This window comes from Mauremys reevesii, linkage group 10 (assembly GCF_016161935.1).
Source record: "Mauremys reevesii isolate NIE-2019 linkage group 10, ASM1616193v1, whole genome shotgun sequence".
NCBI lineage: Eukaryota > Metazoa > Chordata > Testudines > Geoemydidae > Mauremys > Mauremys reevesii.
The window spans coordinates 72,672,474-72,684,526 of record NC_052632.1 but is presented as its reverse complement, the minus strand read 5'-3'; positions in this window follow the sequence as shown (position 1 = coordinate 72,684,526).

Genomic DNA, 12,053 nt, shown 5'->3' with positions numbered 1-12,053 from the left:
CGATTTGAGAAGACCCTCAACAGTCCAGAGGCATCATTGTTTGGAAACAGACTTGCCCCTATATTTTTGTACCATTCTTTTTCACTGTTTAAATTATATCCTTTACTGAGATTAATACATTTACAGAAAAGAAAGCAGAGATTTTTATTGCTGAAGCAGATATTAAAGGATTTTATATTAAACCACTGAATGAGAAATTTTCAGAGTAATAGTGTGAGAGGAAAATTATTAAAATAATCTCCACTATCTTTAGAATAAAGAAATCAAATTTCATGCCTCTGTGCTCCCCGGATATTATAAGGGGAAGAGAATCCCTTGAGGCAATAAAGGAGCCCACTGATGGTAGAGGAATAAACCACATCTTTCTCGATGGTAGAGTTGGTTTTGTCTCTAGATCTTATCCTAAAAAGATAGTTACTCCATGACTTACTTCGTATTAGGAAAAACATGCATCAGATGCTGCTTCTATAACCATGTGAGCAGGAGAAATAAAACTGTTACTAAAGCCCTGGATGGTTGAATTGCATCTGATGAGCTGGAATGATCAAAGGTGCTTTATTTTAAACTTCACAGGTTATTTGAGGCGGGGCATTTCTCTGATTTGTAATCCCTGAAACCCAAATTCTAAATCAACTTCAACAGGTGTGATAGGGCCCAAAAAACAGTTTAAACTGCTGTGAAGAAGGCCCAACACAGTAGCCTCTGGGATGCTGCAAGTAAGTCTGCAGAGGGTGTCTGACTGCAAAAGGGTTGTTGCTATGGGCAGGGCTCCCTGCCCGGCACTGATTGACTGGACTACAAAACCACTGAGGAATGGCACAGTATGCTGCATCCTTCTGCAGAGGCTAAACTAGCACCGGCAAGTCCACAAGACATAAGCATGGAGTTGAGAATTTTGAGACTCCACCCCCAACCTTTAGATCCAATTTTCATTGCCCCAGTCCACAAATGAATCTTGCCCTGCCTGTGCCAAAAGGTCAGTCAGCTCCCCAGTACCGTCCCCCTTGGCCAAAGACAGAGGGTTCTCTGTAGAGAGTAAGTGTCTGGGGAGGGGCGGAGGCACACATCCTCCGGCTCTGTGGCAATTACCTGGAGAAGGCAATATACACTGGGGTGTAGTTCAGGCTTTAAGGTGGGCCCCAGGACAGCCATGATGCAGGAAAGGTCTTGATACAGATGCTCCAGTGCAGCTAAGGGAGGGGCTGGGGCCCACCTTAAAGCCCTTTTTTCCCCAGCTCCCACAGGTCCTGCAGGAAGACCTGCTGATCCAGGCCATCCTTTGTCAGGCAAGTTCCTTTTAAACTTCAACTCTGCTTGTGGGATCAGAATTTGTGCCTCCTGGGTGTGCTTTAAAATGACACCTGCATTTAAACCAAAGCAAACTAATCAGCTAGTGGTTTATCTTCCTGTTCCTAGATCCAGGAGCAAGCCCCTCTTATAGTAGGGTGTATTCTGGCAGGACTGGGCTGAGAGAGGAGGGTTGGTTGTGTCGGTTGACCGATCTCCTCCCATAACAGTATGAGTTAACTGGCCACTCTTCTGCCCGTGGCATGAGAAGCAAGGTAGCCAAGCACCACCTTGTGGAGAGCTGGGGCAGCTGTGGAGAATCAAATGGTTGCTGAACAGGGATCAGCGGAGTCACTTCAAGGTTCAAACTACTAAACTAAATGTAGTTCTAGCTGCCTGGTGTGGGGAAAAAATAGCTTACTCCTATATACCCAGTACTGACTCGTGCACTGTCTGTCTGGTGCAATAGTGGAAATCAAGCCATTTATCTAAGATCAATGCCTACAGCTTTCCTTTCTATGTGGTTTAATTCCCATGGTAACTCCAGGCTTTCTACTAGTTATATTCCAATCACAATGAACCTCTGGGAGGTTGTAACTCAGTAAAACTCTGAGCACTGTATCTAATGACAGCATCACCCAAGGAATCTTTTAGTTATGATTAAAGTCAGTTTAGCCAAAACCTTTTAAATGTGAATATTGCAGTTATTTCCCCAAAGTGAATACTGCCATGAGGTAGGCCTTCTTTGGACTTGCAGTGTGACCTTAACCACTCAGTACCTCAATTTATCCACCCATGTAATGGGGCTATTAGGACTTATCAGGCTTACAGACATTAACATTTCTAAAGCACCTGGAACACCTTGTATGAAAAATACTATATAAAGGCCTGATCCAGCTCCCATTGAATCATTCCATTACAACACTGCTGCTACACAGACAGTATTGTACAGTTTTGAGAGCTGAGTTCCTTCCACTCCACTTATCTTTATCAAACAGTTCTTAAACTCACACACCACACCATGGGGAGCTTGTTTTCAGCTGTGTTCTGGTTCATCATAACAACCTGCAATGCATGATTTATGAGATGTTACAGATAGAAGTTTCTCCTTGAGTCACCTGTTGCCTTGAGGAGGGGACAAATACAAAAATGATGAAAAGACACTGTAATCAGACACTTAGGCAAGTAGGCCACAGCAAATGAGCTGGACAGCACATCCACCTACGCAGCTTCCTGTAGATAAGGAGCCACAGTGGCTTCAGCTGCAACTGTTGGCTCCTCCCTCTGCAGCCTTTGAGATCCTGTGTGTTTTTGTTCACAGCTGTGGAACTGTGTCTGAGTACTGGCATCAGTCAGACATGAGAGTAGGATGGGGTCTGTGGAAGAGTGAGACCTGCCAAGTAGGCCTGATGCGTGGGTTCTCATCATGGAGGTCTCAATCTCCCACCCTTTCATTACGGAGAGATGAGGCCTGACATTTTCTCTTCTGACATGGACTCATAGTATGAAAAAAGGTGAGAATTGCTGGCCTCAGGCAACCACCCTTTGGCAGGATGGTCTGTAACTTCTTCTTGTATTCCATATAGACTATATTAGTCTTGCAAAATGGTCACAAAACTACCAGCCCAGGCACAAAATCGACTTGACCTTCCTTTGTCATAATGATGAGAATGGGGGAAAAAAACCTATTGATATTTTACTCACCCCAAAACCCCACACTCAGATGGGTAAATGGATGGGTTGAATTTTGCAAGGCAGTGAAGGATTATTATTATTCCATTGCTATTAGCAGTTGGGTTTAGTCTTCTATGGTGCAGCTGATCTGTCTGGAAGTGGGATATGCATATGTAGTATAACAAAACAATTAAAATGGACATTCATGAGCATAAGGGTAAACATTCGGCCTGGTGTATAGAGAAGTCTATGCAAGCTGACGCTGTCTCCTCTGAATTCTTTTCCTATGACTCGTCTCTTGTTTTTCTTGTCTATTTCAGGGCTACACCTATCCTTACTACTGGGCATAGTGTTTACTGCCAGCTGTCATCCCAATGGTTTTCTAGGGGGGCTTAAGATTGCAAGCTCTGACAGGGAGCAAGCCTTAGTCTGTGTTAAAATTTACAGCGCTGTATGTCTGCGTCCACACTAGCCTTCCTCCTCCCCACACTCTTGTTACGTATGGTTCAATCTTAGCAGCCATAGGGGTGCTAATTTAGATAGGGTGCCAGGCAGCCACTAGCATGCTTTACCCGCATGTCATCTAGATCTACCCTGAGCAGGGTTAGACAACACCATGGTTAATGCTTTGTCTCCACTAGGATTCCATCACTGCTGTCGCTAGCAGAACTGAACTGGTGATAGCAACAGTGTTAAATTCCAGAAAAAAAAGACACAGCCTATTAGTGATAGTTTCCTTTCGTGCTAAGCACTCTGCCCACCAAGCAGAGAACTTCCCTGTGTTATTTAATGCTACATGCACCGAAGAAAGCGTTACCACACAGATCCTTCCCATTCCTAACAAATATCAGTGCATTTCTTTACTTCTCTCACTCATGCTATCTGGGAATGAGTTGAACCCCCACTAATACACTGGCTCTTTGTAATTTATTATAAGATTTACAAGAGCTCCATCAAATGTTTAATTAGTGTGGACTGCTCCACCTCAGCCACACCGAAGTGTCTCTTAAGTGAAATATTCCTGACAGACGATTAACCTGGCTTGATTAATTTTATCCTAAGTCTCGAGACTTTTATCCACAAGAATCTTTATCCTTAGATCCAGGTTAAGAACATGGAGATTTGCAAAAGCAGAAATGGGAAGCAAGTGCCCCACTCCTAGTGGCTGTCAATGGAAGTTGAGTGCCTCGCTACCCTTCCCACAGGTTTTTTAATCACTCCTGTTTCTTTGAGGAACGCTGGCAAAGCTGAGTTCCCATCAGCATAGCAGAGATTATTGTTTTTTGGCTTGCAGATTTCATGATAAAATGCTTTGGAATGTAGCTAATAACGCCATATGGCTTCCAACACAAAATGTCAGCGTCATCGCTCGAGACAAAGGCTTTGGAGATAGCAATCCAAATCAGTTGCGTAGGCATGCAGAGTTCCTGTTAAGCCGCAGCTTGTACTTTAATTTCCTGGGGCCTACTGTTCTCATGGTGCAGTGGCAGTGTAATGGCACATCCTCACCTCGAATAGCGCACCCCTTTGTGACTCAGGGTGCAATGTTGCCCGGGATCCTCATCCCTGGCACTCTGCTGGGTGACCACTTCTTTAGCCCTTCAATGGGCTGGCTCTCTCTGGGTCATCTGTAGTCTGGACCTCCAGCCAGGTCTTATAAAAGTGAATCCCCTTCCGGAACACTCAAAGTTCCAACATAAACAAAAGATCCTTCGCCTCTCCTGGGTTCAACTCATAGTTCTCCTTGATAGTCTCTTCATTTCCCTGTTTCTTAGAGGCCCTAGCTCAGGACTTCCCTGTGGGCTGCTTCTATTCCCTGTTCCCCTTCCATAACACTGCCCCAGGAGTACCTCCTTGGACACCTGGTCCTTTGTTCCAGGGGTCCACCACAGGGCTTAGTGCAGCTCCTGTAACTCAGCTCTCCAGCCCCAAAGTGCTTGGCCTTCCTTGGCAGAAGAGTCCTACAGTCTCTCTCCACACCGAGTTCCCTCAGCCTGCTTATAAGGGCCAGATGCCTAATGGATCCTCCCTTGATTGCCTCCCAGCCAAAGAGGGCAGACCTATCACCCCAGAAGAGAAACATATCTCTAATTTCCCCTCCTTTCTCTTGTAGGTGATGGGAGAACCCCATCACAGGCAGATTTTCATTGTTCTTCCTGGGACCTTTTAGCCCACTCACTTTCTGTCTAGCTTCCGGGTTAGCCATTGGTTTCTTCAGCGGTCCCCAACCTTTTCCGGGTGGCAGGCGCTGGACGACGAGCCACCGAGGACCATGGCCGGCAGACAAGCATCCGCCGAAACACTGCCAAGAGGCGGCAACGTCAAGAGGCGTCGCCGCTGAAAATCAGCGGCATTTCGGCAGCAACACCTCTTAGTGACGCTGCTTTTTGGTGGCATTTCGGCGGATGCTTGTCCGCTGGCCAGTATGCGGGCGCACATGGATGCCCCGGCTGGTGCCATGGCACCCGCGGGCACCGCGTTGGGGACCACTGCGTCACTTCTTCAGAAGATAAGGTCAATGGGGGGCACGGTCAACAGATGAGCTAATGTGTGCATCAATTTCCATTGCTTACTAACCCCCACCCAGGTCTGGCTGAATGAATGCCATACTCCAAACAACATGCAGACCTGACAGTCATTGTACTGTATCGGTGAGCCTTAGTTTTGTCATGAGCCAAGGTGAGAAACAGCCTAGCAAAGAGAAGACTCAGAGCATGGATACACTTGCAGATATAGAGCGCCGGGAGTTAAACCAGCCTTCGGAGACTGCAGCAGGGAAAACGCTGCCGTGTGGTTATACTGTCAGAGTCAAGCGCACTGGCATGGCCACATTAGCAGCTCTTGCAACACCACAAAGAGCAGTGCATTGTGGTAGCTATCCCAGCGTGCAAGTGGCTGCAACATGCTTTTCAAATCAGGGGAGGTGAGAGTGTAACGGGGAGTGTGTTGTGTATTTGTGGGGGGAGAGAGAGAGTGGGTTTTTGGGGTGCTGAGAGTGTGTCTGTATGCTGTCTTGTAAGTTCAGACAGCAGCAGACCCCCCCCACACACACACACTTCTCTTTCTCACACACACTCACAGCAGCAACATTCCACACTAATGGTTGCTTTGTCCTGGAGCAGATAAGCATGCCGGGGATATCCACAGTCCTACAGCCAAGTTCAAAACATTGAGAAGAGTGGCCACTTGTCTTCAGGGGATTATGGGATGTTTCTGGAGGCTGATCACAGTGCAGTAATGCAACACCTTGTTCACACTGATGCCCGGGCATTTCAGCCAGGACGCAGCAAGAGTTAGGCTTCTTGTGGATGTGGAGCACTCCAGCTGCAGAGTCCGGGCACTCTTAGTGCCTTGCCAGTGTGGACAGGTCAGGACTTAGGGCGCCTGGGGGCTGCTTTAATGCACTCTAACTTACAAGTGTATCTAAGCCCTCAGATGCAGAAGTAAATGCTGTAATTATCAAAAGTCAGCCTCGAGGAGAGTCAGTATGATGGGTTGGAATGATTCAGGCTTGTTCCTTTAATCGATGTGGTTTAACAAAGAACCAGATGTGGGCTGTCACCCTTTCAGAGGGCAGGGTACTTCCTTTTTTTTTCAGTTTCAACAACAGCTTTCCAGGAGCTGGCCGATGAGGTTCCTTATTTGCTTCTTGTATTCCCCAGTGCTAACAAGGACATGTGTCCATGCTGATGACAGGTTCTACTTGATAACAGAAAAACATCCAAAATATTTAATACATTTCAATTAGCATTCCATTATTTAACCATGCAATTAAAACTATGATTAATGGTGATTACTTTTTTTAATTGCAATTAATTTTTTTAAGTTAATCGTGTGAGTTAATTGCCATTGACAGCCCTAACTGTGATTTTAAAAAAATTAATTGTGATTAATCGTAGTTTTAATCGCACTGTTAAACAATAGAATACCAATTGAAATTTATTAAATATTTTGGATGTTTTTCTACATTTTCATATATAGTGTACTCTGTGTTGTAATTAAAATCAAAGTGTATATTATTTTTTATTACAAATATCACTGTAAAATGATAAACAAAAGAAATAGTATTTTTCAATTCACCTCATACAAGTTCTTTGTCATGAAGGTGCAGCTTACAAATGTAGATTTTTATTTATTTATTTTTGGTTACATAACTGCACTCAAAAACAAAACAGTGTAAAACTTCAGAGGCTACAAGTCCACTCAGTCCTACTTCTTGTTCAGCCAATCACTAAGACAAACAAGTTTGTTTACATTTACAGGAGATAATGCTGCCTTCTTCTTATTTACAATGTCACCAGAAAGTGAGAACAGATATTTGCATGGCACTGTTGTAGCCAGCATTGCAATGTATTTACGTGCCAGATATGCTAAACATTCGTATGCCCCTTCATGCTTCAGCCACTTTTCCAGAGGACATACTTCCATGATGATGATACTCGTTTAAAAAAAATGTGTTAATTCAATTTGGGACTGAACTCCTTGGGGGAGAATTGTATGTTCCCTGCTCTGTTTTACCCACATTCTGCCATATATTTCATGTTATAGCAGTCTCAGATGATGACCCAGCACATGTTGTTCATTTTAAATACACTTGCAATGCAGATTTGACAAAACGCAAAGAAGGTACCAAGATGAGATTTCTAAAGATAGCTACAGCATTCAACCCAAGGTTTAAGAATCTGAAGTGCCTTCCAAAATCTGAGAGGGATGAGGTGTGGAGCATGCTTTCAGAAGTCTTAAAAGAGCAACACTCTGATGCAGAAACTACAGAACCTGAACCACCAAAAAAGAAAATCAACCTTCTGCTGATGGCATCTGACTCAGATAATGAAAATGAACATGCATCAGTCTGCACGGCTTTGGATTGTTATCGAGCAGAACCCATCATCAGCATGGATGCATGTCCCCTGCAATGGCGGTTGAAGCATGAAAGAACATGCGCATCTGGCACATAAATATCTTGTGCCACTGGCTACAACAGTGCCAAGAGAATGCCTGTTTTCACTTTCAGGTGACATTGTAAACAAGACGTGGACAGCATTATCTCCTGCAAATGTAAACAAACTTGTTTGTCTCAGCGATTGGTTGAACAAGAAGTAGGACTGAGTGGACTTGTAGGCTCTAAAATTTTACATTGTTTTATTTTTGAATGCAGGTTTTTTTGTACATAATTCTAAATTTGTAAGTGCAACTTTCATGATAAAGAGATTGCACTACAGTACTTGTAATAGGATTTTTCAATTCCCCCATTTCTTTTGTTTTTGCAGTGCAAATACTTGTGATAAAAAATAAAGTGAGTACTGTACACTTTATATTTTATATTGTAATTGAAATCAATATATTTGAAAATGTAGAAAACATCCAAAATATTTAAATAAATGGTATTCTATTTTTAACAGTCTGATTAATCATGTGATTAATCACGATTAATTTTATTAATCGGGATTCTTTTTTTAAAATCGCTTGACAGCCCTAATAGAAATACATGTAGCGCCTAAGAATATCCTTCCAGCTAAGCTTTGGGCACAGGCCTGGACGTTAGCCTGCCCTGTGGACTTGCTATGATACTCTAGGGGACAAATCCTTCAGACACACAGGACTCTGACCATAGCCGAGTCAATGCTGTTCTTTGGCTCAGGCAAAGCAGGATTTGGGGGAGCCAGCACAGAAGGTCCAGATTCCTGTATGCCATGGCATGCTGCCCTTTGGGGGCTACTGGAATACTTGGATCCACTAGCCCTTCCTTTCACTCATGGAAGGTGGGGATGTAGGACTGGCTCCTGAGTTACTGCAACCTTGATGCTTCAGTAGCAGCCTTGGGGTGAAATCCTGGCCCCACTGAACTCCCATTGACTTCAATGGGCCAGGATTTCACCTATGGAATGAACTGCTGCCACTCTGAGGATTTCCTCACTGGGTTATTCAGGAAGCGCAGTGACCGTACAATTTGCTCCATGCCCATGAAACATCCGCTGACTTCATGGGAGATCTGAAAAGCAGCAAGGACAGAGAGTCAGGATTAAGATCTGCCTGGAGGATCCAAGAGGTGAATTTTGCCTTTACTTTTAAACCCAGGATGCATTCAGCATTGCACAGAAGCTGCAGGGCAGGGCAGTGCTGAGAAAATCAGTAAGGATGCAGGCCGCTGAACTGAACGAGAAGAAATGGTCAGTACCGGATGAGGTCTGAAGTCACCATTAATAAATATCAATACAAAATGTCAGGGGGCTGAGTCAATGAGTTTAATGAGGCTGGCTTAATCTGAGTGCTTTCATTTATTTGTGATAGCAGAAAATTCCCCTTTGGAGGTAGCTTCCCTTTCCACTTGGGCTTCTGTGTCTTGGGTTTAGTTCGAGTTCAATTTTTGCAGGCTGCTGACTAAAAGGTGTAGGAAAGCATCATTAACCCTTTGGGTTCCCCACCTTGTGCTACATCCTAGCCACTTACAGACCACACATTTTCAGGGGCCCATAGTCTGGCCCAGTGTATGTGTGTCTCCAGAGCATGAACTCAGATATACTGCAAAGGCAGCATCAGCATGTGCCCATATCCTGGCTATGTATTTCTGTCACTCCATCTCCGTTCAGACAATCTGCAGCTGTCTCATCTAGATACAGTAGGTGTTTATGCCATCATGCCTGTGAGTACCCACCTCAGCTTATCTCAACCAGGAGTACCAATACACACATGGTTGCCATCGCTGGCTCAGTTAGTACTGGTCTATGTGCATAGACTATGACACTGTACCCTGGCATGCCCCCTGTGGCTTCTGTTGAGAGTTAATGTGATATTATGCAGATGAGCTGAATTTGGTCTTCAGCTCAGTCCCTGCCTCCCTGAGAGTCTGGGAGCACTGCAGAGGCAGCAAGCATAGCTCAAGGGGAGTGCCTTGCTCCATGTAGAAGTGGACAGCATGGGAACAGTGTTGATCCACTCTAGATGGAGCTACATCCAGCCCGCCTTACCTGGAGGTAGGTAGGTAGGTGTGTGTGTGTGTGTGTGTGTGTGTGTGGTATAAGAACCTATGTAGAACAGAATCCACGTAGGGCCTTTCCTTGGGGTAAATGGGGTGCTCCGGGAATCCCAGAGTTCATTCCCATTCCCTCAAAAAGAATCTGGAAAGGGATGAATGAATTTTGCCTGGACTCTCTGTCCCCAGCTTCTTAAATATTCACTCCAGGACATTTGCAGTGCCAGCTAACATGGCTAATTTAAAGCAGAGAGGGTTCTGGATTGATGGCTTCATCTGGGCTGCCAGTGTGCATAAGTGATAAGCAGGCTGCTGTTGTTTGTTGTTGAATCCTAAGCTGGCTAATATTTTAAATCATTCTGGCACTAATAGGTTGGGCTGGTTGGGACGGCAAATCACTCAGTGGCACCACAAATGTGGGCTGACTGATATATTAAACCCACTACTGCAGTAATAACCTGGGCTGGCTGGTACATGGAATCAAGTTTGCACCTATAACCTGGGCTGGTTGGTTTATTAAAACACTCTTGCAGAGGTCCCCTGGTCTAAAGAATCCCTGGGTACAAAAAGCCTGGAAACGGTTGCTCTGTCTGTCTCTCTCCTGCCATTTTCTAAGCTGGCTCGGGTGACTTTTATAACCTTTTGTAGAACAGTTTATTTTTTTGCACCTGTTTATTGTAGCACTGAAGAAGTTTGGCTGCAGGTTCTCACGATGTTGGCTTCATGCTCCCGCATGGTTTTGGATGTGGAGCAGTGCTGCCCCCTCTTGCTAGAAGTCATCACTGAAAGCGAAAATATTTAACAAATATAATGAGGGTACAGCAACTATTTCTGGTTAGGTTGTCTGTTAGATGCCAAGTTATAAAGCCTTCCCAAAGCTATTCAGACCATTTTGCCTTAGGGTATGAGAGAGGCAGGATTGTTACAGCAACTTGGGACTTAGAAATGATTAATTTTTTTCTTTAAATTGTGGTGAATTTTTTCCACTAAACATTTTTTTGAGGGGACCTTTGCCACCCTTATTCAACTAGCTCTGCTTCTTTCCTCCTCCAAACAGTCTCTTTCCAGAGAACCACACTTTAAATTCTGCCTAAGGTTGTATCCCCATCAATGCTAAACAGTACTAGCATTTAGCCACAGAGGGCAATGTGGTCTTATATGTTTGAATGGTTCTGACATTCCAACCAGCAGAGGGCATTGCTACAAAGCATGGTTGGAAGACAGACTGACACACATACCGTATTATTATAAAGTTTTACTACTTTTCTCTGGCCCAGTTTTTAAAGGCCTCTTTCTGGGATACTAGGGCCAGAAGTAGGGTGACCCGATGTCCCGATTTTATAGGGACAGTCCCGATTTTTGGGTCTTTTTCTTATATAGGCTCCTATTACCCCTCCACCCCCTGTCCCAGTTTTTCACATTTGCTGTCTGGTCACCCTAGCCAGAAGTGACCTATTGATACTTCCTTTTTCTCTCTGTCACAGAATGCTCCTGCCATCATCTGTCTTGCAGGCAGCATTATCACTTCCACGTTCTATATCCTGCATCACTTACAGTAACCACCAGTTCCCCATCTGCATGCACCATTCAGCCCTTGGCATGCTTACTTTCACTTTCATCTCTGAAGCACAGTGAGACATTGTGCCATGCAAACGGCTGGTTCGAATGTCTCAGAACTGTTCCCGTAAGGATGTGCATTTGAACAGGAAGAGATTAAATTACTGGAATTGAGCAAAAGCAATTTCCCTGATAAGTGCTTGCCTTGTGTGCTGTACACTGTGGAACTTGTCCTCCTGCAGACTCCTACTAGAAATGAACTGATGATCGCCAACACTGAGAAATCACTTCAGCTTTACTTGAATAAGCTGATACATACTTAGGGTCTGTGTCTCCTCTCACTCCGACTCTCCCCTACTGGGCCAATTCTGCTCTCACTTTCATCACTGTAAATCAGGAGTAACTCTGCTGAGGTTAGTGGATTAACAGTGGTGTAAATGAGATCAGAATCAGGCCTACTGACTTCAGAAGAGTTACTCCTGGTTTCCCTGCTGTAAGTGAGAGCAGAACAGGGCTCATTGATAGGGCTGGATTCTCAGCTGGTATAAAACAGTGTAGCGCC